We start from the raw sequence: 26,894 nt of genomic DNA on the forward strand, positions 1-26,894 counted from the left end.
CCGCAGCAAAAATCCCACTGGGCCTCAGTTAGTGGATAGAGTGCTCGCTGTTCCAGCATTGAAGGGGCTTGGGCTTTACCATCGGGTTTGTGTTTTGCATTTGGGTATATAAGCGTGTGATAAGTTTGCGGGGAGAAGAACATTTCAAAACATTCTCCAATGCAGGCAACGATGGGGGAGCTGCAGGAAATCCGTCCCATAGGGCACAGCATGCTGCACGCAGTTTGTGATGTAGGAAGATCTCGGCAAAAGGTATCATCTGATCTGCACCCACCTCGGGGTGAGGCCTGAACCTGTCCTCAGGATATAGATCAGCAAAAGTGTGTAGGCTCATATCTTGAGTTAGGGTCTTACTGACCCCATCCTGGATACATGGCAGCATGGCATTCCGTGCCAGAAGGACGGAAGGAGTGTAAAGCAACGGGACGCCAGTCCTTCTCCTCAGCTCACCCCATGCCCACCGCAGAGTCCCGGCAGTGTCTACGTATCCTCGGGGGTGTCATGAAGCCTGGTAAAGCGCTACCTTTAGTGGAACAGGGGCTACAACATCAATTTCAACTGCCACATGGGGCTGATAGGGCATCGGATGGACCCAAAAGTGTAAAAATTGGGCCTGAGCACATAGAGCATATAAATGCATGTCTGGAGCACCTAAGCCCCCTGTCGTAATGGGAGAGTCAGCAGATCCCAGGAGACTCTGGCTTGACCCCACAGACCAGGGAAATCAGCTGTGATATAAGGGTGTTAAAAAAATGTTGCGTGAGAGGGATTGGAATATTGACAAATAAATATAGAAACTTAGCCACACGCCCAAATATTTAACTGCCTCTGCTTCCCATCGCAAGGGGAACTCAGATGTCATCTGGGGTGTACCATCCGTCAGAGGGAACACCATCGATTTTGCATCCCCTCTGGGCATGTTTGCTGGTTAGCAGTGTAGAGATGAGAATAAAACGCAGAAAAGGCATCTACAATTTCCGCCTGTCCCCTGGTAACGTCTCCTTGTGTGTTGTGAATTTTGTGTATAAACGTAGCAGACCTAGGTGGACTGATCATACCAGCCAGCATGCGGCCCGGCATTTCACCCTCGCCATACCTCTGCGCCTCAGCATATTTACCCAGGAACTTGACCTGGCGTTGGGATTCCTCAGCAAAATACAACAATTTAGCTTGCAAGAGGGCAGTGGTATCAGGCTCATTTGTGGAATAAAATGGTTTTCAGAGCTTTTATCTGTGTTTCTAATGAAGCAATCGTACCTATAATGGCCTTCAATACACCTGCCTGTCTGGCAATACACTGTCCCCTGATAACAACTTTGAATGCCTCCCACAGTGAGGCCTCAGTATCAACTGTGCCTGCATTAAGGGTAAAGTAATCAGAAATGTCTGAGCGAATTTCTTCTTTGAAAGCCTCATCAAGGAGGGCATGTGGGGGAAGGCGCCAAGCAAAGGCACGGGGCGCACAGGGAATTTGCAACCTCAGGAGGCAGAGGGCATGGTCTGATAGAGAGCATGCCAAGTGCAAGACCTCTGAGGTCCAGGTTGCTATATCACGTGAGACCAATCAGTAATCCAACTGAGACCAGGCACTACAGTGGCTAGAAATGCAAGTTCCCTCCTTGATTAATGGATGGCGACTCCGCCATATATCAAGTAAATCCCCCTCAGACATAATAGCTTGTAAGGCGGCACTGGCATTTGAGTGTAGGAACGAGCCGTACCAAACCTGTCCATTACATCATCTAAAGTAGCATTAAAATCCCCACCCAATAGAATCGTGCTGCAACCGGTCGCTCTGATCTTAGACCAAATATTACGAAAAAACTCTGGTGAATCCACATTCGGGCCGTAAACTGCTACCATGACTAAAGATACGCCACCCAGACTACTATGAAGCCTCCCCACTGGATCAATGTAGGTATAACCCTCCCGCCAGTCCAATCCCCTCTTAATCAGCACTGCTACTCTGTGAGCATAGTTGGAATAAATAAATGAAAACACATTACTCCACCTATTATGTCGAAGTCTCTGTGATAGTGAGACATTTACATGCATTTCCTGCAATAGATATATGTCAACATTGTGCCTGGACAAATTTGCATGTACCAATCTAGCCTTCCTGTTGTCATTCAACCCTCTAATTTTCCATGTGAGAAAGTTTATGGTGTTAGTGTGCAGACGTGCATAGTATACTCAAATACACAATACAAGCAGAAGCAACATGTCTACACCCAATAGCAGTCTCTTAACCTGACCTACAATGCGCAAGCATACTGGCTGTGAACAATCGAACATCCCCTACCCACCACCCACCTCCCACTCCAACCCCTCAATCAGGTTGCAGAGTACCCACCCCAAACCTTAAAACCACAAGGCAGTAGAGGGATATTTCCCATGAGGGCGCGATAGCACCAGCAAACTTCCCTGTTTGCACAGGGTGGCCGGGAGTACTGCAGAAAAGCTTGCAGTTAATATTTCCAATAGCAAGCCACACAAAAAAAGCCTCAGGCAGCGGGGCTCCCAGGACACGTCACATCCAATATAAGGACAGGTGAAGAAACAAAAAGAAAACATGAAATTATGTTGGACCCCATCTCGCCCCACCGCAGTCTATTAGTAAAAATGAGCAGAAATGAGGAATCCAGGTTAGTCATTGTCACTAAGATGACCCGTTTGAGACCCCTCAGCAGCACGGGAGTCTGTTACTTTCTTCCCACCAACATGCTTGGCAAACTTTAAGGCGGATTTCTCATCTGTGAAATAGTGAGCATATCCATCATGTGAAACCTTCAACTTAGTGGGATACAGCAGGGAGTAAGGTGTCTGTGCCTGCATGAGAATGCGCTTGGCAGGGAGGAATTCTCGACACACCGCCTGCACTGCTGGGGTGAAGTCGGGATAAAGGGAAATGCTGTTGCCTTTGTGGGAGATTTGCCCTTTTTCCCTAGCCAAGTGCAAAATGAGATCCCTGTCCTGATAGTTCAACAACTTTGCCAGGATTGGTCTGGAAGTCAGGCCAATAGGAGGTTTCGGCCCCAGAGATCTATGTGCTCTCTCCACCACAAACACTGATGACAAATGAGGATCAAACAGTTCATGCAGTAGGTCCGTAACAAAGCTCTCCCTTTTGTAGATGGCGGAGGTTTCTGGGATACCTGTAATGCGGAGATTATTCCTTCTAGACCTTGCCTCCAAATCATCATTCTTAGCCCTGATGGCTCTCAGCAGTTTATCCATATGTAACAATTGCTCTTTCGTGTCCACCTGAAATTCATGGAATTCCGTTTGCCGATTCTCAAGGGCATCCAGTCGGGTCTCATGTGTCGCCACTTGTGTCTTGACAGAATCCAGCTGCGGAGTTAAAGTGTCCAATTTGGTGTCTATGTTACGCAGACTGGAGCGCATCTCCAACATAAGGGTCCACAGATCTTCCCCATGATCTTCCGTCAAACGTTCATGTGGACCATCCCCCTGAGCATCCGAGTCGGGTTCCGTGTGTCTCGTGGAGTGTTTGTTCTCAAAGGTCAATTTAGGCTGCTTGGCTTCTTGCTTGCCCATTTTGACAGCTGCTGATAAGTTCACCAAAGCAAGGCTACAGTCTCACTCTGGTCAATCCAACACTGCGAATCACAGCTGGATGTGGTGCTACGAAATTGACCAAGGACACCGGGCCAAGCCTCACAGCAGCCAGCTGAGGTGAAATGCAAAATGCGCAGTGGCCAGGGCAGGGATCTAAGCTCCTATGAAGCGCAATTCACTGGGAGCGCCCCTCTGTGTCTCCATACCGGGCTCATCCCACCTCTCCAGCTTCGCGCACTGGCGCACTTTAGTACAGCAGCTCCTCAGTATACGTGCAAACTGCAACAATGACATGCGCGTCTTCCAAGCCACAGTAATGTCAGTCGCACCCAAGCCCCGGCTGCCAAGATCGTGGTTCCAAAATGGCGGATGGGCACAGCAGTGGGGGCAGTCAGCACAAAGGGCCTCCGTGAAATCGAACGGTACACCACGCAGGGTACCCCCTCATTTGAATGCTTCCCACAGTTTTACACTCACCCACAGGTCCACTACATCCCCGCAAGCAGCAGCGGGAGCAACACGACACAGATGCCCTGACCGTCCACCCACACACAACCTCCGGCTGCCGATATTCCGATCACAAGATGGCGGCCGTGGCTTTTGGGATAGTGCACCCTGGGTCCCTGCACACACCGCCCCACAACCCTCGGGCACACCGCAGCTCACCGCATCGAAGTATGCTCCAGCAATGCCTCGAATCCGCTGTAGAAATGTTGCCAGGAATATCACAGCAAGACAGCCAGAATATGGCCCGAGGCCGAACAGCAGCCACGGGCTCGATTTCTAGAGTAGCCCGGCCACAGTAGGAGGGTAGGAACGTCAGACCTCCAGCAGCTCTGCAGATTACCGCACAGCTTGGTCCTAACGCACGCCCAAGCCGCAGGAGAACCAGCAATTAGGTCCTGTGAAGCTCCGCCACCTGAGGAGCATTAGTAGGTGCTGCAGCAGCTCTCGGTTTCCAGGATTGTTGAAGGATTTCGTCCTGGCCTGCGGAGCTCGCTCACAGAGCGGCAATTCCGCAGCACGGCAAACCAAGCCCAGGAAGCACATCTTTAACAACTGTCAAAATCAGCAACTGCACCTGTAGGAGGGGCAGTATGCAGTCAGCCAGGGCCGACTTTAGGGCAGTGCGACCGGTGCCACTGCACCGGACACCAAGCTCAGGGGGTGTCATTTGCCTCTAACCAAAATGCATGCACTGTCCTCTTCCATTTCCACAACATCGTGAAAATAGAAGATGGACAAATGCGCTTGTGCGGTTGAGGATGGATGTACTTGGACAATAAGTATGACCGTCTGAGGATGCCTTCTCTGCCCCTGCACATGCAGCAAGCGCTGCTGCTGGGCCCCAAGTCCATCACTGTATCAGTGCCTGTGCTGTGCAACAACAGCTTGTCTAAGCAACCGTGCACCCTCGGGCTTCTGACAACAAGACCGAGGGCTCTCTCAGGAGCAACCCTCAGATACAGGAGAGAAACAGCACTGGCCTTCTCCCGAGCTGCCATCATGGGAAATTGACTGTGGCTGAAAACACAGCTCCTGTCTTTTGGCATGTACAAGCCTTCCTTGTCTAGCCATTTTTCATGCATTTACGTTTTATTGTGAACAGTCTGCTTCTCTATGTTTTTACTTTACAGCCTGCCCCCTTTACACTGCTGTCCTGATCCATACTGTCTTACTTTATAGTGGTGGACAGTCTGCCTGTGCCTATTTACACTGCTCTCCTGCTACCAGAGGCCTATCAGTGTGTCATGGACCCCAGTGCAAGAAAGAAAATTGGCCCTTCAGGCCAGTGGGTCCTAGCGACCCTGTGTGCTGTGTACAGTATGCCCTCAACTCTCTTTACGCTACTCTTCTGGTGTACAGCCTACGTGTGTGCCTAAACTGCTATCCCTTATATGCATTCAATTTGTTGACCCTCTTTACACTGCTGTGGCTTGTCTTCATTTAGACTGCTGCTCTGGTGTGTACAGTCTGCCCCGTACCAGTTTTCCTCTTCTGTCATGGTGTGTACAGTCTGGTATGGACTTTTTTTAACGCTGCTCTCCATGCATATACAGTCTGCCATCCGACGATTTCACGTAGCCAGGATACGAGATGTGGCCTAACGCAGAGAGCTCCTGACTTTGCAACTGGGCACTCAGGTTAAAGTCCCGGCGTTGGCTCACTATGCTGTGACTCTGGGAAAAGCATTTCATTTCCCCATACCTGGAAAAAAACATGAATCTGACATTGTGTACTATAATCTAGTGATCACATGAAGCACTGTGATATCCTTCGGCCAAATATGTGCAATATGAAAACTACAAAAGTGGGTAAAATGGCGAGTGGACACCCTGGGACATGCCTGAGTGCCCAGACTTCCCCTCACAAGCCAGGACCTCTGTTTTACAATCTAGACTTTCTAGCCACCAGTACCTGGCCTGCCACTCAGGTGTCGTCTATGAAGGCAGACTGTTAGGCTATTAGGCAAAATGTTACTGCTAAGTAATCATAGGAACTGAACATATCCTCCCACTGAAGAAGCTACTCTCCATTCATATCATCTCTGGGCATCTGCGCTCCTTTTCTTCATGAAGGTCTGATACACAAGGGCCTAACCTGCTAATACTTTGTCTTCGTGTCTTATAGAGCATCACATGTCACTTTTTTGCATTTCATTCTAGAAGTCTCATTGGTTTAAGCACTGTGCACTAACTGTGCCTCACGTAGCCTTGCACCTGTCACTGTGTGTGCCGCACAGTGCCTTGCAGCTGTGTGCGTCCATTGCATTCTGGGCACCTCTTTCTATTTCTTTACTTTGTTTGCCTCTAGTCCAAATACCTTTCTTGTTTTCAGGAATTCAGTAAATAGCACTTTTTACATCTCATGTGTTCAGAGCGCCATACATCTGAGTCCCTTAACAAGCATGACATCAGCATTGTTTTCCCGCATGAACTCAAAATAAAAGAGTTTGTTGGGGCGCCCACCGAGATGGTCATACTGGGGCACCACCAACTCTAAAGCTGGCCCTGCATTCAGCAATCAACAAACTACAGGGCTTATTTGCAAGCCCCTTGCACCACTTTTACATCACTTTCAATTAAGAAAAGTGATGCAAAAGTGGCGCAAGGGGCTTGTAAATCTGCCCCTACCTCTCTTCTTCCTTTGTGCTGGAAGTGCAGACTGCAGACAGTGGTGGCATCGAGGGCGAGGTGTGAAAACATTCCTGGAGCTTTTGCAGCACAGCAAAAGAGGGAAGGTCACAGGTCAAGTACAGGGCCATTAGCACGTCAAAGCATTTGCGCTTTGACATACCAATGACCCTGCGACAGACAGAAGAGAGAGGGGAAATTCTTTCATCCCCTCGTCCCCCCACCCTTGTCCCCTGCGTCCCCCCTACTACAGAATATGGGGGGTAAATGTCCCCAGCGTCCCCACACTTCTTACGCCCACGGCCGGGGGTAGTTTCCCCATTTGCATCAGTTTGATCTGGGTTTACAGTCTCGCTGTTGAACAGCATGACTTGCGGGCATACTCTTTCCTGATTTCACCCACCGCTGCCTCCCGTTCCTCCTTCCAGGGACATGGATGCGGGGGCTCTGCCGGCTCTCATTTATGCTGGGTGTCTCCTTATTATGTGGTGGCTCACCTTGGTGGCCAACGACACCCTCTGCTCCCGCTTCATCCAGCCTTGGCACTTCACCGCTCCACAGGGCTAATATGCTGCACTTTGTCCCGTTTTGCCTACCACCCCCCCCCCCCCCCACCCCCCCTTCCCCCACCCCCATTGAGTGGCCTGCAGACACCCACCAGGTGGGTATCCCTCAGCTGGTAGCACTGGAGCGGATGGACGGACGGGATCTGGCTAACAGCTTGGTACAATCCTCATCACCAATGTAAAGCTATGGGCCCTAGACCCACATACTAACTAAATGATGACACAGACACTAAGTTTGTGATTAATAAAACTGGCCACGAGCCCGTGTGCCCAGGCCTTTTGATTGACAGTGTCATCTGACCTGTGACGCCTGTGATGGATGGGTGTGTGGTGAGTGTTAGGGCAACATCAGCTAAGGGGCTGCTTCACTACGTGTCCAGCAGGACACTACATAGGCAATGGACCCATTGCATCTTTCTAATTCTAACATTACTTTAGTCCAGTTCAAGTTTTCCACCCCAAAGGCTCTCTGTTCCCTAACATGTAGGGCTTTCATAAGATCGGATTTGCTTTTCTTCATGACCTCCAGGATGGTCCACCTGAGGTCCGTATTGTTATGGTTTTCCTCCATGAAGTGAGGTGTCAGTTTAGTATTCGTCTTCTTACACCTAATGGTGCTTCGGTGTTCGTCACGTCACTTCATGGAGGAAAACCATAATGATACGGACCTCAGGTGGACCATCCTGGAGGTCATGAAGAAAAGCAAATCCAATCTTACAAAAGCCCTACATGTTGGGGAACAAAGATGGGTCTACCGCCTGAGGTCCAGGGAGAAGGGCCTTAATGATGAAATTCCATGGCTACAGATGGGACGCTGAAAAATGATGATATCACTACTACATACCCAACTCGACCCTGCCCCTTAAAACTTTTAAATTGATAGCAGGACCAACCTCTCAGACCAGTTACCCCTTTGTGTTCACCCACCATGTGTGATCACCATATTCATCACATCAAAGTGATATAATGATTGGGATATTAATTGATTCCCATTCGGAAGGGGTAGGGACAGGTTCATCATTTTCCCCTTATTATACTTGTCTTACGCATGCAAACCAGCAGCATGGCGATGCCAACTTCATCAGCATTTCTCTTAAACGACATGACACATACATCACTGTGCACGTCAAATAGTTAATGTTTCCCATGCACGCAGCGTTTGCCAGCAGCATGGCAATTTACATTTAACCCATAATTATCTAAGCAATATTAACATAGTTCGTTGGAGCCTGCATGCACCCCAGAGTCTATGTCATATTTGTTCAAAACAGCGCCTATTTATTCACACACGCTGCCCCCGTGATTGATCATCCACAACATTGCACATTGGACGCTTCACCATGGCGACAACGAGCGCTTCCGCGCTTTCCTCACACGCACATCTACGCTAGACTACAATTGCGCCCACACTGGGGCAGTATTTGACTTCATCTTGCATAAAAACCCATGCGCAAGCCTAGAGCCACTGAAGGAGGGCGTTTACACAACTATGCCTCCAATCTGCCACTTCACCCCTCCCCGGACACTCCCTTACAAGGGCATAGGACGAACGAGGAAGCCTTTCCTGAGACAGTAAGAGTGTGTTTGAGCAGCGAATGTCTGTTTTTCCGCTTATAAGCCTTTTAAATGCATGATTGTGTTGGGGGGTTTCCCTCTAACTTTAACACCCGTTCATGCAGAATGTGGTCTGTATTTTTCCTTTCAGGGCTGACAACAGGAGCCTTCCCTCCCCTTCTCCCATGGGGCAAGTAGTTGTTGCCTTTACTAATTTTCTGTAACTGTGTACACATATAGAGTGTCACATGTCACATGACTGGTCACTCACTTTTAATTGAACAGACGCATGCATTGTTTAAAAAATATATATATATTCTTCTGACCCGAGTTGTGTATATAATTGATATTTTTGTAAAAAATGTTTTATTAAAAAGCGTGAAAGCATACAGAAACTAAACACAGAGAAAAAGAGAAAGCAAAAACAAAAACAAACAGCTACATCATGGCGATATAATACAACTGTCACGAATAATATCATATAATTTAAAAACATAATATCAAAGTATAATATAACACAAATCAGGAAATTCAAGAAAATGAAAATAATCATTCAACCATTGCCTAAATGGTGCCCATATTTTCAAGCCCCTCTCACGTCTCCTCCTGCCACTTCTCAGAAACACTGCTGATTCCAAGTTGTGAATAGCCAGTATCTTTGCTCTCCAATTCGGAAAGTTAGGAAGGACTAGATTAATCCACTCAGAGGTTATACAAAACCGCAATAATGCCATTGCAATAGAGACAAAGGCGGATTTATAGGCTGATCTAACACTGTGCGTTTCAGAACCCATTATTACCAGCTCCGCTGTGAGTACAACCGAAATTTTTAAAGAATTATTGATGAACGACTGTACATCTTGAATAAATTCATTCAAATTGACACATGAAAAGAACATATGTACGTCGTTAACAGCTGGCAAGGCACTCCTTGGACAGCACTGAATCCCACCGTCTCCCCATTTAGATATTTTATTGGGGGTATAATATAAATCAAATAGTGCCATATAGCTTTGGGAGCGAAGGCTTCCTGATATTAAGGCTGAGTTTGAAAGCTCCAGAGCCTGACCAATGTCTGTACAGCTGTTCCAAATTTCAAATCCAATTTCAAATTCTGGGAGGAAAGATCATCAGGGAGACCCAACAACAGATTTTGATAAAGGGCCCCAATACGGGCCTTCCTTAAGATCAAATTCCTGAGTGAATTTCTCACTAATGCGGTTGAAGAATTTTGAAGGAGATTGCCTATATAACTGCGCAGTTGTAAGTATTTAAAAAATTCATGCGTGCCCGAACCAAACTTGTCTTTCAAGAAGGAAAAAGAAGCCACATTCCATCATAAGCTAAATCCCCCAGCGTAAGGATACCATGGGATCTCCACCTAATTATAACTGAGTCCTGAAAAATAGGGGGCAACAACCTGGCGGCAGCAAGAGGTGTAAAGAAATTAATTTTAGGGATCAGCCATCTCTGTCACACCTTCTTCCAAACTGAGTATAATGCTTTAACTACCTTGAACTTAGTCTTTTTGTAGTAACTGGGCTCTAAAACTGAAGAGAGAATCCCCTTAGCCTCCTCCCCTAACTCAATTCCAAATATAGAGAGACTAAGTGCCGGTGGAAGTGGGGAGCGTAGACTAAAGAGAGGCTGGGCAAGATGTTGCACAAACGCAGCCCAATTATACAACAAAAGAGTGGGAACTGCCCACCCGCCCCTTTCCAATGGCAGACACATCCATTTAGCAGCCCTTCGAGGAAGGCGGTAGCTCCATAAGAACCTGTTACAGCATCTTTCTGCGCTGTTGAGGTTGGTCTGGGCAAATTCCAACGGAATAGTCCTGAAGATATACAGGAATTTTGGCAGAATCAGCATTTTTAAAACATTCCTCCTGCCAAATAATGACAGGTGCAAATTGTCCAACCTGCGGAGAGTAGAATTAGCAGTCCCTATTATAGGTAAGATGTTCATCTCCGGTATCTGCTCTACTGCAGCCGTGATTTTAACACCCAGATAGGTTGTAGTTTGGACAATTGGTGCGTCAGAAGGACCCTTGGTGGTTGACTGAATCACCTGTGTTTTCTGGACATTAAGAGGCCTATTAGGATGGTGGACGGAAACGTGTTCCTTCCGCCATGGTCGCGGCAAAAATACTCCCGACCGCTCCATGGATAATCCGCGGTAGCGATTAGGATATTTCTGACATCAAACACCGACCGTGGCGGACGGATCACATTAAACACCGACCGCGGCGGGCGGATCACATTAAACACCGACCGCGGCGGACGGTACCACAGAAACACCCTCCGCCGTGGACTCATTCACCCCAGAAACAGGCCCAACCGCCGCAAGACCTGCGGAGGGTCCGGCCGCACGATTAGGATAACTCCGCCATCCCAATGGAAATCACCACCTCCCTCGACCGCCGCGGGAAAGAAAATCGACAAACGGAGCATGACTGCGGAAGGACCAAACGAACATCACCCCTGCCGTCAAACCGATTCAAAAATGGCGGACGGAAGTAAATAGAAAACACACAAAACAGGATACACACCCACCTGAAACACCCACCCCCAACAACTACACGCCCCAATGACACCCCCCCAGCACAAACAAGAGCACCCAAGTCACCAAACCCACAGAACGCCTGACTGGCAACAACCATTGGGACACAACAACCACACAGAGTATAAAATGAATCCCTCCCATTACCACAATCCTTTGCATCACAGCACAGCTGGAAGAAAGAGCCAGCATAGCACAAACAGCAGACACACACAAACACACATACAACCTGCACACCAACACACCCACCACACAACTCCCAACAGGACCCCATGTCTACAATGAGGGTGGGGGTGGGTGGGGGGGTGGGTGAGAGACCAGCATTACAACTCCCAACAGGCCCACATGTCTACAGGGAGGGTGGGGTGGGTGAGGGGGTGGGTGAGAGTCCAGCACTACAACTCCCAACAGGCCCCCATGTCTACAGGGAGGGTGGGGGTGGGTCCAGCACTACAACTCCCAACAGGCCCCCATGTCTACAGGGAGGGTGGGGGTGGGTCCAGCACTACAACTCCCAACAGGCCCACATGTCCCATCCCAGAGCAAGATGGAGTCCGTCCACCATTTGCTGACCAGTGCATCTCCTCCTTCAAACCTACAGGTAGGTAGCCATCTTCACAGGGGCACCATCCAATAGCAGGACCAGAATACACGTATCCAAGTATTGTCTCCCCACCTCCACACCACCATAATGCCCAGTACTGTCTACCACACCAACATGATGACACCAACAAACATGTCCTGATTCCATAGTAATTTGTAATGTAACAACAAGAAACCTGTCATGTCCACAGCATTGATTGTTAAATTCTTGTCCCTCAGGTGATCGCAACTTGACAGGCGAAACCAGCAACCGCCAGTAACGGTCGCCACCCTCACAGCCAGGACTCTCCGATGAAGATTCCATGGACACCTCGGGTGCAGAGGACGATGCTGGCCAAAGCACACTCCCAGGGCCATCAGACTCCCAGGACATCCCTGCCTCCACCACCTTGGCCAGTGTCACAACACCAACACCTGCCATTGTGAGCTGTGCACCTACCACCACCACCACCACCACCACTCCTGCCTATGCCACCCTGCCTGACCCATCGTACGATGATGGGCCATCGACATCTCAGGCTAGCAGGGAGAGTGGACGGGGCCACTGGTCACAAACAGGAGTGCTGGTGCAAGGCGAGGTTGGGATGCCATTGCCAGAGTGGAAGCCTCCTATGAGCGGTCGCAGGCACAGGCTGATCAAGCACACCAAGACTCGCTACAGATCTGCCAGCTGTTGCGGTTCATGGACACCCGAATGGGACAAATTGTTGACCTCATGGGGCAGCAAACAGCTCTTTGGAGGGAGTGGTTATCCCGCGCCACACCACCTCCCCCTAACCCAAGTGGCCAGCGGGACAGGGCACCAACACCACCTCACCCTCCCCCAAGTGGCCAGCGGGACAGGGCACCAACACCACCGCCACCATCACCTGAGGCCACAGGCAGGGATGTCGTCACTGAACAACCTGCCCCCACAGCTGGTCCCACTCTGGCTCCAAGGTGGAGGGGCCGTCCGAGGCTGGATCCAGCTGAGAGCAGTGGCAATGCACCATCGACTAGCTTGAAGAGGGGCCGCCACTGACTTCACCCTTCTTTGAGCCTGGCATTCACTCTGTGAACTATCTTGCCGCACAATGCCAAGCATTGGCACACGTCTGTTGGACTAGGTGTACATCACACAATGTGGTGTCCCCACGGTGTTTTCATCTGACATGACCTTCAATTCTCACTTCCCCCAACACCTATTTGTAAATATGCACAAACAGTAATCCACACCCTGTAAATAAACACCACGGAAACATTCAATGCTGTGTGACCTCCATGTTTTAAACACAGGGTTGTCTTAGAAGTTGTCATTACCAGGTGCAGGGATCAATGTTCTTGAGAATCATGCCTCTGTGGGAGTGACCTAGGGATAATGAGAGAACAACAAGCACAGGTCAGGAAACTGAATCACACCCATCACACCACACTGTACTGCAACATCCCACATCCCACACTCATCACTAATTAAGCGGATCACAGGACACACATTAGGTAACATTGCATGTACACCATCTCCCACACCCATTTGCAAACAGAACATACCAGAACATGCAGCATTCACACACCTCATCCACACATCACCAGCAAACATACATCACGCTTTGAACACCAGCACAAAAGGTAGTTACTCACATTCAAGGAAAGTAGCGAGCAATGAGCTAACGCCTCTGGTCTACACGTTCTTCCTCCCACTCTCCTCATCACTGGACATTGGTGGTATGGGAGGCGGAGCAACCTGTTGGTCTGCAGGGTCCATGATCAGTGCAATATTATTACGTAAGGCCAGGTTGTGGAGCATGCAGCAGGCAATCATGATTTTGCATACTTTGCCAGGTGAGTATGGCAGGGCGCCTCCGGTTTTATCCAGGCAGCGAAACCTAGACTTCAGCAGTCCAAATGTACGTTCCACCACCCGACGTGTCCTCCCATGGGCCTCATTATAGCACATTTCACCTGGGGTAGTAGGATTCCGTAGGGGGCTCAGCAGCCATGGTCGGTTTGGGTACGCAGAGTCGCCTAGGTGGGAGAATGACAGACACATACATCATTACCAGGATTGGTGGGAACAGCGTGGCACACATACAACACAGTAGTCATCACAGCACACTCACCTACAAGCCACGCACGTTCTTGACGCAGATTAGCCATCAGTTGGGGGACAATGCTGCTCCGCAGGATGTGGGAGTCATGTGCAGACCCAGGAAATCTTGCACACACATGGGAGATGATGTTGTCAGCCAGGCACACCACTTGCACATTGATAGAATGGTAGTGCTTCCAATTGCAATACACGGGTTCACGTGCCTGGGGTGGAATCAGACCAATATGTGTGCCATCAATGGAACCCACTACGTGTGGGATCTGGCCCAGGGCATAGAAGTCACCTTTCATTGCAGCCAGCTCTGCCGGACGTAGAAAAATGGATGTAATCAGCCTTGTAACGCATCATGGCATCCAGCACATCCCGCAGTACCATGCTGAACATGGATTGGGACAACCCCCGGCATGACCAACTGTGTACTGGAAAGTGCCTGTTGCAAAGAAGTGAAGTGCCGCCATCACCTCTGCTTTGGGTGTAATAGCTCCTGGATATGGCCTGCATGGTTGCAGATGAAGTGACAATTGGGCTACAAGGTCCTGCAATCTCCGTCTGTCAAGCCGGGATTTGCGGATTACCTCCTCTTCAACCATGTCCTCCAGCACAGTGTATGGTCGAGGCACATTTGCAGCCCTCCTGTGTGGGAGTAGATGGGAGCAGATGTCAATTGGCCCACAACGCACAGCTGTGCCACACTATCACATCTTGATCAACACAATACTAAAAATACATGTTGCAGACACTGATTGTAGATGTGTGACGTGACCGAAATATAAGGCACTACAGCTGACTACACACACAATGCTCACCCACAAACAACATCCTGTGTGCAAACATGTCCAATGTTACGTACACACACATTGCTGTGTCACAATTGCGGGAACTGCAATTCTATCATCAAAGGCAATATTATTACTCACCCACTATACGGGACAGAAATCAAACTCAATACCAATGGAACGTGTGACAGCATGAATTTGGAATATATGTTAAAATGCCTGTGTGGTCTCACATACATGGGAAAAACAGCAAGAAAAATAAAAACACGAATAGTCGAACACAAAAGCAACATTCGCTTAAAATCAACGAAATCTACAGTGGCTATCCACTTCAATGAACATAATCACAACCCTAGCCAACTACAATACTGTATCTTAGAAATGGTACCAATATTACCTGAAAGAGACAATGCTCAGTACCTACTCAGAAGAGAACTTTTCTGGATACACCGGTTGTCATCGGTACAGCCTAAAGGACTTAATGAGCGTTTGGAATTTAGTTGCCACCTATGAATGAACTCTGATTTTGTTCCTATCAAATTGTTATCAAATCGTGCTTATGATGACACTTATTCATTTTATTGCTCCTTTCACTATATTCTTTTTTCATTCCATTGTGTTCGCACTTCTGTGCACTACCTTTATTGTTTTCCAAAGATTTCTAGTCTCATCTAACTGCCATTTCAAAATCGATAAAGTTCTCATTTTCACAATAACATTACCTCGGTTCACTTCACTGTAGCAACACACCACCTGACCTCTTTTCCGCCTATCGGAAAGCATTATGCATCACATCTGTCACATGACCGCACTACGATCCTATCGGCATATACCTCACCGGCCGGAGATAAGTACAATACAGCAATGGCCACTTGACATCTTGATACCACACAATCCTGCGGAGAGGATCTCACGTCACACCATTTAGAACGCGCGGTAAGCACTAGAGCCGTTTTTCACGCTTTTTAACAACTGACCTCTAATCATCTTAATCGCACTAGTCTTATTACTTTTTTATATTGTTACAGATGGTAGTCACGTCTTTTTACGGCACTGAAAGTATCCTACGCACCAGATACAGGTCAGACTTAACATTGTCTAAGTTTGCCTCATTCGCCCGAAATCATGAGTTACACGTCACGGTCGCGGTTAACTACCTCGCTCACGATTTTTGACATATACTACTGCTCACGATTTTTGGCATATATTACTACACCCTGTTTGGATACCGACGTTTTTTTCTTTCCTATCACTTAATAGACCACTCTCCCTTCCATCAATCACTTCCTCCTACTTCACCCCCTCCTCACTTCCCGTTTTCCTCCAGAAGTTCATTTCACTCTAATTCAGCTCGATATTCGTTCTTTGCATGATAACACTTACAAACCTCATATGATGTAAAGTAACAATTTTCAGCATCTGTATGTCACATGATACATATTGAATGCACGCTATACTTGATTGCTTTCAGAATCAAGACCCCTGACGAAGGGTGAATGCCCGAAATGCATTGGGCATAAAAGAAAAAGAAAAATTACATTATGAATGAATAATGTGGAACAAGAAACATTGAAAAAGAATAAAGAATACGCAAGAAACAATTCCTAGCAATCTTTATTAATGTAAACAATAGAACGCTTTCTCCCTGAGTGCATTGAAGGGACGCTGCTCCCACGGGATACAGCGCTCACTACTCATTTCTCCAACCCTTAGCATAGGGGGTTTTACTTCCATGCACCACCCCACTTCAAAGTAGATGTTTATCCTCATCCAAAAAAACGAGTGGAATTTCCACACGCCAAATATTGGATTTCATTTTACACGTGTACACGGGCCATTAACATGACATAATGATTCTTGACGCATTACGGACATGTCCTGACACACATGTACAACTGTGAACATTACATGAGTGCGGTGACATGCAGTGTGTGTACACACCCAACCGGGTACGCCTTCCCCCAACACAGAAGATGATCCTTGATACTGCAATAGTGCAAAACATTTGCTGCATGGTCAAGGACCATCACGGTCACACCCCGCAAACCGCATGTGCACACTACCGCGACAGTGCATCTTTTGAAAATCATCACTCACTGGCATTGCAATGGCGGAGCACGCATTCCGCCTGGGCGGGGCAGGCTAACACATGCATTTGAATGTACAAGTTGAAAAGACAGTTGTTATCCCCTCTTTCGGTCACATAGCTGCACCTACAGCAGACCGCCGTGTGCGGGCGGTCACCCACCGCGGGCGGTGGGTGACCACCGGGTGCGTGCGGTGGGTGACCGCCCTGTGTATTGATGTAACCCTGGCATGGATGGCCCTGGCGTTTCACCCACTGCTGTACCTGGCCAGTTATCCACTGCCGGGTGCATGCGGTAGGTGACCGCCCTGTATATTGATGTTACCCTGGCATGAATGGCCCTGGCCGGTCACCCACCGCCATGCCTGGCCGGTCACCCACCGCCAGGTGCGAGCGGTGGGTGACCGCCCTGTGTATTGATGTTACCCTGGCATGGATGTCCCTGGCCGTTCACCCACCACTGTGCCTGGCCGGTCACCCACCGCCGTGCCTGGACGATCACCCATCGCTGTGCCTGGCCGGTCACCCGCCGCTGGGTGCGGGCGGTCAGTGACCGTCCTGTGTATTGATGTTACCCTGGCATGGATGGCCCTGGCCGGTCACCCACCGCCGTGCCTGGCTGGACACCCACCGCCGTGCCTGGCCGGTCACCCACCGCCCGCACCCGGCGGTGGGTGACCGGCCAGGGCCATCCATGCCTGGGTAACATCAATACACAGGGCGGTCACCCACCGCCCGCACCCGGCGGTGGGTGACCGGCCAGGGCCATCCATGCCAGGGTAACATCAATACACAGGGCGGTCACCCACCACCCGCACCCGCCAGTGGGTGACCGGCCAGGAACGGCGGCGGGTGACCGACCAGGGCCATCCATTCCAGGGTAACATCAATACACAGGGCGATCACCCACCGCACGCACCTGGCGGTGGGTGACTGGCCAGGGCCGTGGTGGGTGACCGGCCAGGCCCGGCGGTCTGTGGTGGGTGCTGCAATGTGACTGAAAGGGGGGGTACCAACTGCCATTTCCACTTGCACAATCAAATGTATGTGTTAGCCTGACCCGCCCCCGCGGAATGCGTGCTCTGCCATTGCGACGCCAGTGAGTGTAGAATTTCAAATGATGCACCATCGCGGTAGCGCGCACATGCGGTTGCCGGTGTGTGACCGTGACAGTCCTTGCACATGTAGCCAATGGAAACAGGTAACGTGGGGCGCCTAAGCGATTTCAAAAATAGTGGAAGCCGTGCACCGCCACAGCAGGGCCAGTCATTGGCTCATTTTGAATGAGGCAGCCCGGGAATACCAATTACTGCAGATGTGTGCCACTGATATCAGCTCAGGGCCCTATAAATGTGTGAATTTCTGCAGCACACATCCACTGCTTCCAGCCACTGCTGCCTGCACCCATCACCTCTACCTGCTGCTGCTGAGCAATCCACCAACTGCTGCCTGCACCCATCACCTCTAGCTGCTGCTGCTGAGCAATCCACCAACTGCTGCCTGCACCCATCGCCTCTACCTGCTGCTGCTGAGCAATCCACCATCTGCTTCCTGCACCAATCACCTCTACCTGCTGCTGCTGAGCAATCCACCAACTGCTGCTGTTGTGCCACAGTCCTGGACTTTGCCATGCAGAGAGTGCGAGAGATCCGGTCTCGTCCCTTCACCGCAGCGGAGCTGGATGTCCTTGTGGACGGTGTGCTCCGCCACTATGAACGGCTCTACGGTGCCCCCGGGCAGGTGGTAAGTGCAGTGGGGGACATGTTGGTGTGCATTAGGTGGTCACTGACTCCTGGCTTCTGCAATCTTGGCGGTGTGCTGTGGGACCTTGACATGTGCTGTACTGTGCATGGCTGCTGAAAGATACGTGTTGCTCCTATCTGTGTGAATGGTCAAATGTCCACTGACTTTCCCCTCTTGTCTCCCATCATCTTAGGTCAAGATGCACCTTCACAAGGCCGTGTGGAGGACCATAGCACATGATGTACGGGCAGTGGCGGTGTGCAATAGTCGACACACACACTGCCACAAGCGCTGGGACGACATCTCCAGGCTCAGCAAGAATGTGGCCGAGATGACACTGGGGCTGATTCCAAGATCATCCCGGCTTGCACGACGCACCATGACCCCTCTAATGTTCTGTATCATTGCTGTGACGCATCCTGACCTGTCCGACCGGTTGAGAAGGGAGCAGCAGCAAACTAGCGGTAAGCACAACCGAATGTGTTTGTGACTTGTGTGTGCATGCATGTATTGCTGCTCAGACACAGTAGTGACATCCGTGGTGTGTATGTTGTGCTGCAGTTGCATGTTGGTGCCATTAGCGGAGTGAGCGTTAGCATCCATGTCAGACAGGTGGGCATACCAGTTGCATTGTAGTGCAGGGTCCCAGGACATGCTGTTGAGGTCTGTGGTCCCATGGCATCACATGTGTGGTGGGCTGCATGCACTTGCCCTGTATGTTTGATGTACATGTTTCACAGGCACCCCTGGTTCTTTGACATGAGGATGTGTGGTAGGGGTGGTTCGTGTGTAGGATGGGTGCTACATGCTGGTCAGCAGTCAAGGAAGTTTTGATTTTGTAACTTAGAGTACGTGAGTGTGGCACTTTGGTATACCTCTTTTCTCTCTCTTTCAGCTTTGGCCGAGGGCACTGACCCACAAATGACAGAGCTCAGTGGTGGCAATACATCCGGATCCGAGTTCACACACATGCAGACTGAGACTGAAGAGAGCAGCCCCGGAGAGGGGGACAGAACTGTCCCTGAGGACTCACATGTGGAGACACCATCGTCCTCATCTTCAGACAGTGGTGGTGAGTCAGCACTGTTGGTAGACACAAGGAGTGGGCAATCTACACCTTCAGTCGGTACACAGCACACAGGGCCCACACTGCCACCAAATGCAACAAGTACTGCTCGTGCTCGCCAGAGTAGGGGGAGCAGAGTGGCCTTCGGTGCAGGCACCGCTGCCCCTGCCCCTGTGACACAAAGTGCCCTTTGTGCTGAGGCGGTTGATCTGCTGCGACAGCTGTGTGTAGGGCAGACCAACATGATCAATGCATTCCTAGACCACGATAGGAAGTTGGGGCAGGTGGTAGCATTCATGGAGGGGATGCATGGCGATGTTGCTGGTCTCCACAGAACAGTTCAGTCATTATCCAACACAGTGTCTGCAGCCATTCAACAGTCGCATGGACAAGGTTCTACTTCAGTTCCCCCATCCACACCACTTGATGTCTCAGCGGAGAGTGACATTTCTGAGCAGGCCTCATTTTCGGGGTATTGCTCTAGAAGCAGCCACAGGCAGCAAGGCAGGGCACGGAGGGCACAGGCACCATCCCCTAGGACAGGGAAATCTTTCACAGAACACAACATCAGCTACCCTGGAGTTGACACACAGGATCCTCAAAGGGTGTTGGGGGACAGGGATTCACATGTAACACAGGCATCCCCCTCAAAAGGTACTCCCAAGGCAAGGGCACCTCCCAAGGCCAGGGACACTCCCAAGGACAAGGACACTACAAAGGAAAGGGCACCTCCCAAGGCCAGGGACACTCCCAAGGACAAGGACACTACAAAGGAAAGGGCACCTCCCAAGGCCAGGGACACTCCCAAGGACAGGGACACTACAAAGGAAAGGGCACCTCCCAAGGCCAGGGACACTACCAAGGACAAGGACACAACAAAGGAAAGGGCACCTCCCAAGGCCGGGAACACTCCCAAGGACAGGGACACTGCAAAGGAAAGGGCACCTCCCAAGGCCAGGGACACTCCCAAGGACAAGGACACTGCAAAGGAAAGGGCACCTCCCAAGGCCAGGGACACTCCCAAGGACAAGGACACTGCAAAGGAAAGGGCACCTCCCAAGGCCAGGGACAATTCCAAGGACAAGGACACTACAAAGGAAAGGGCACCTCCCATGGCCAGGGACACTTCCAAGGACAGGGACACTGCAAAGGAAAGGGCACCTCCCAAGGCCAGGGACACTCCCAAGGACAAGGACACTGCAAAGGAAAGGGCACCTCCCAAGGTCAGGGACACTCCCAAGGACAAGGACAATACAAAGTAAAGGGCACCTCCCAAGGCCAGGGACACTCCCAAGGACAAGGACACTACAAAGGAAAGGGACACTACAATGGACAGGGACACTACAAAGGACAAGCCAACTCCCAGGGACAGGGCACCATCCACGGATCAGGCACATTCCAGAGACACGACACCTCCTATGGCCAAGGCACCTCCCAGGGCCAAGGGTTCTCCCATGGACACGAGCCCCACCAAGGACAGGCATACATCACCCCTGCGTGCCCTGAGGCTGATGTTGGTGAAGGAACGTAAAACACATGTGTCAGCGGTGGAGTCCCCCCATATCACTACTCCCATCCACACCCCGCTGAAGCAGAGGAAGGAGTACACTGTTGTGGCATCCCCCATTACACATGATGCAGAGGGCAGGGCTACAGCAAACGTCAAGCAGGGTCCAGCACGTCCCCAGAGAGCAGACCCCCACCAGCACATGATCCACCTTTGATGGGTGATGTTTCTGATGAGGCCACACCACTTACCAGTCCAGCCATGTCCAGTGTGCCCTTACATATCCCAAAGAAACGGAGACACACACCGGTGACACCTGACCACCCCAATGTCGCTCCAGTACAGCTGTCCCCAGCTCCCAGAGCCACCCTGCCTCCTGGACCATACAGCCCTGTGGCTCATCATTTCAGTGGTCCTAGTGGGTCAGCTGCAGTTCACTCTCATGTGTCAGATAGTGGCACTGTGTCTGTTGTTCGCTGTCATGCCTCATGTAGTAGCACTGTGTCAGTTGTGCCCTCGCCTGTTTCAGGTACTGCTAATGTGTGTGTCCGCCACTCTCATGTCTCAGATGCTGGCATGATATTTGTTGGTCACTGTACAGGGACATGTCCTGGCAGTGTATCTGGGTCTATGGCTCATGTGTCAGTCACTAGGGCTGTGGCTGTGTCTCACACTCCTGTATGTGGGTCTATGGCTCATGTGTCAGTCACTAGAGCTGTTGCTGTGTCTCACACTCCTGTATCTGGTGCTCGCAGTGTGTCTGGGTCTATGGCTCATGTGTCAGTCACCACATCTGTGGCTGTGTCTCACATCCTGTTTCTGGTGCAGGCAGTGTGTCTGGGTCTATGGCTCATGTGTCAGTCACTAGAGCTGTGGCTGAATCTCTGTTAGACCTGTCTGCTTCTGAGAGTCCCCTCACACTATGATTTATTTTGTTCCCCCGTGCCTCCTAAAATTTGTCGCTTTTTCTTTGTCTACCAGGACCTTTTTGTGTGTTGTCCCATGGGGCTAGATGCTCCTTGATGCCCAGTTGCTCACCAAGTTCCTGGCACCTATGTACAAGGCGCCTGACGGAACCGGTGGCATAACAAACTGGGGTTGTCAACCCTAAAATGGTGGACACCATTGTCCCCTATGAGAGTGACTCCCCTTGGAGCCCCTCTGACCTCTGACCCTTTGGAGGTTTTGGCGCACTTTGTGTAACCTTGCAAACCTGACAGGAATCCCCTCAGGAGTTACAAGTACACAAAATGGCTGCCTTAGGAAGCCCAGTACGGTGGCTCCTAATGACCAAAAAGATTCCTTGAAAGGGCCATGTCATTGACATAGCCAGGGAAGGTTCTAGAACCTTCTGGCTCGTGCTGGCATCCTAGGGCACTGGCTATAAAAGGCCCAGTCCCTGGCGGCCATTTTATGAATGATCAAAGAACACCAGAAGAAGAGGACTTGACCCCAGATTGACACCTGCCCTGTTAACCCCCTGAGGCAGCTGATAGCGCAGGCAGAAGAGGTTGCTGGCGTGGACCCTGACTGGCGTTCCAGTCAGAAGCGTGAGCAGTGACCTCTCGCCTTCAGCGCCTGGTCAGCGAGTGCCCAATTGCCCCTCAGAGACTTTGGCCATAGTTAGACCCTCCCCGCCCCCCAGTGGTGAGATCGCGACTGCAACTCTTAAAAGTGCCCCCTTCAACTTAAGTGCCTCCTGGCGGGCGTTCGGACGTCTCCGAACCCACCGCCGTCGACGCGCTGTTTGTGGATAGAAGGTGAGGTGCTGTGCTGGGGCGGAGAAAGGCTGGCCTTCATTTGGGCGAGATTACTGTCTCTGCCCTGCCCGAGTGACTTGGGAGCTGGTGTGTGGGCGGGACCCCCCCCCCGCGAGTGAGCCCGGAGGGAGAATCGCGGAGCCCCTGGAACCCCCCCTTCGCCCTTGGGAGAAGTGCCATACTGACTGGAGCGCTTACCGGCGCCGCCGAAGTGAGGTGGGCCGTCTCTTCCCCTGAAGTTGCCGCGTTGTTGTGGAACTGTGATGCGGCCTCATTTTGAACTGTGCGCGCAGGTGTTTTGGCCCCTCCGGCAGCCCGTTCGACGGTCCCAAGACTCGTGAACTGGAGCCGCCTTCGGAAACCCCGCCTGCATTGACAGAAGCGCACAGACTCCTCCGGCAGCAGTAGTATTGAACCGGCTGGCCGCGGAGTGTAATTGCCGTAGTCATTTTATGCCTTTATCTTCCAGATGTACGCGCAATGAGTTGTGAGTGCAACTAAGGGATTATCACGCGTATCTTGTGCCCAGAGAGCCCGACCCCGTGAACACTTCAAAAAACTGTAAGAGCGCGCATTCCGCATTGAATGACAAACGTAATGTGTTTACCCTGAAAGTGATTAATTGGTGGCAGCGATACCAGAATGACCCTGTGATATTTATGTGAAACAATCAGTATCTAACCTGCTAGGAAACTGTGCTGCATCGCTGATATTTATTCCAGTCAGTGTTGATATTTATTCCAGTCATTGCTGATGTTTATTCCAGTCATTGCTGATATTTATTCCAGTCATTGCTGATATTTATTCTAATGTATTGAATCCTGATATTTATCCAGTATATTTATTTATTAGAGTCCAACTATTTATTCCTGAGAAACCAGTACACAGCTAATCAAACCCATGTAAGAAATGTGAATGTGATTACCTAAGTGAACTTCCTTCAAACCCAGAGAACTTTTACATAAACGAAACATATTTTTCTATAACAGTGGTGTGGTGTCCTTCTTTTTGTGTGGTGTGCAGGGAGTTATTATTTGGTCATAGCCGGCTTAACACAACAGCCTTCTACCGCCTTGTCACTCAAGCCAAGCTACCCCCCTTTGTGCTGGGCTTGCCCATCGCAGGTCCAACAGTCTCACACTCCTGTTTCTGGTGCTGGCAGTGTGTCAGGGTCTATCGCTCATGTGTCAGTCACTAGAGCTGTGGCTGTGTCTCACATTCCTGTTTCTGGTGCTGGCAGTGTGTCTGGGTCTATGGCTCATGTGTCAGTCACTAGAGCTGTGGCTGTGTCTCATACTCCTGTTTCAGGTGCTGGCAGTGTGTCTGGGTCTATGGCTCTTGTGTCAGTCACTATGGCTGTATCTCCCAATCCGGTATCAGATCCTGCCACTGTGTCCGAGGCTACTAGGTAAGCAGTCCACCAGATTCTGTGCTGTGAGGTGTAGTTCCCATCACTCACATGTCATTGTACTTGGTGTGTAGATAGTCCATTGTAACCACCCTTACATTATTAATGTCCATGGGACGGGGCGCTTGACACACGTCCTTGTGTTGCCTCAGATGTACCTGTTCTGTGCCATAGACTGTTGTTGCACTTGCTGTGTCATTTCCGCCATCGTGATTTGGAGGACGGTCGGAGAAGTCATTCTGTACGGCGGTGTCTCAGGATTGGTTACGTCCGCCGAGGGGTCGGGTGTATTTCCGCTGCGGTGCATGTTCTTCCGCGGCGTACGGAAATTTGACAGTGCTTCCCATCCTAACATGGCGGACGGACTGTCTGCGGCTGGCGGACTGTAATAAGGCATTTTCCGCCTACTCAAGGCCGGCGGTCATCCTTCTGTCCGCCATCCTAATCGACCCCTATGTTTGTACCCCGATATGCGACCGAAGGATTCAGCCTGTTTCCTAATATCTGAGAAAGTCGATGAAACATTACTAGTTAAGACAATAAGATCATCTGCATATGCCAGAACTTTAAATTCGACCAGGTTTACCCTTACCGGAATAATATTAAGGGAAAGCTCCAATTTATTAATAAACAAATCAATATAGAGAGGAAAAAAAAGAGGCGAGCAGGGACAACCCTGGCGGGTGCCCCTATTGATGTCAAACGGCCTTGATTGCAAGCCAGAAATAGACAAAATTGCTTGCGGGGCAATATAGAGCGATTGTAAAGCAAAAATAAAACTATGGCAGAACCCCTTCGAACACAGAACCTTCCATAGAAATCCCCACGCAACCCTGTCAAACACCTTCTCGGCGTCTAACAGGATTGCGCCAAGGGGAGATCGCGTAGCTTGAGCCCAGTCCAGAAGAGCTATAACACGGCGGACATGATCCGCCAAGTCTCTTCCAGGGATAAAACCGTGTTGCCGGATAGAAACTATAGGGGATATCACTTTTTCCAATCTAGCCACTAATATCTTAGAAAAGAGCTTGCTGTTCCTGCTCCGGCTTATCCATTTTTTTCAGCAAAATGATCGTTGTTAACCGCCAGGAGTCTGGAGTCCTGCCCTGCTGCGCATCTCTCAGAGTTATTAAAAGATCATCCCTGAGCTCCATCCAAAATATGCTATAGAACTCTAATGGAATAGAGTCAGGGCCAGCTGCCTTGCCGCTAGATAATGAATTTAGAGCTGCCTCTACTTCTTCCCACTCAATGGGTGCTGCAAGTATCACATTTTGATGATCCAAGATTCTTAAAGTACTGAGTTCCTCAGTAAAAGAACCGAACTCCGATTCTATCACTTGCGCACTGACTTCCTCAGTATATAGGGAATGATAAAATTCTGAAAAAACTGTCAAAACACCCTCTGGGGTATCTTGAATAACTCCCTGCACATCCTGGATCTTATCAATACGATTAGACAGGCCTCGCTGATGAAGCCGCTTGGCCAGTACCCTGCCAGATCTTTCGCCGTGCTCAAACATCGTCGATCTATACTGTAGATATTTATCAGCAAGGTCCTGGCCGAGGAACTCAAGCAGAGAGGCTTTAATGCATGCAACCTGTATCTGCGGCTGAGATATATCCAAGCCCCCTGTAATAGCAGCCGTAAGCTGAACCTCTGCCTGACGTAGTTCATCCATGCGTAGCTTAATCGTTTCCTTGATTTGCTTCTGACGAAAAAGTGAAACGCTTTTAGTTTTGCCGCGGACAGCAGCCTTCAACGAGTTCCAGAGTATGTTGCTAGGGGCTGAGCCTCTGTTAATATTCATAAATTCAATAACCCCGGGCCTCATATGGTCTAAATACGGTGCTTCCAGCAACAACTTCCTCTCGAAGGTCCACGGTCTAGGAATTCTAGCAGAGCCTGTCAAAAAGCAATTAATGGTCAATAAGTTATGGTCCGAGATAACTCTAGGGGACATAGAAATTGATGTGGTATCTGCCAGTTGATTTGAAATAAAAAAGTAATTGAGTCGCACCATTTTTTGTGAGGGGCAGAGAAATATGTGGTGCCATCTATATCCTTGCAGTGGTAAAACCAAAGATCAGTCATAAGATGTTCTTGAACTAGGGCCTGTAAAGCTCTATATACTCTGGGTTTCTGTCCCACATAACTCTGCCCCCCCCCCCACATTGAAGTTTGCAGGTAAATTGATATTAAAGTCCCCACACAGGCATACGGGCTAGGGCCATAAAGCCAATTCAACATTTAAATGCTCTAATACTGCAGGATCATCGAGGTTGGAACAATACACTGTACAAAGCGTCAGGGGTGAGCCATTAACCCATAGCTCAGCTATTGCCCATCTCCCCCCGGAGTCTTGACTAGATCTTACACAAGAGCCCAACCCATGTTTCATCAAAATTGCAACACCTCGTATCCTAGAGGACTGCTGCGAACATACTATTAAATCAAACCCAG

This window comes from Lissotriton vulgaris, chromosome 9 (genome assembly GCF_964263255.1).
Source record: "Lissotriton vulgaris chromosome 9, aLisVul1.2, whole genome shotgun sequence".
NCBI lineage: Eukaryota > Metazoa > Chordata > Amphibia > Caudata > Salamandridae > Lissotriton > Lissotriton vulgaris.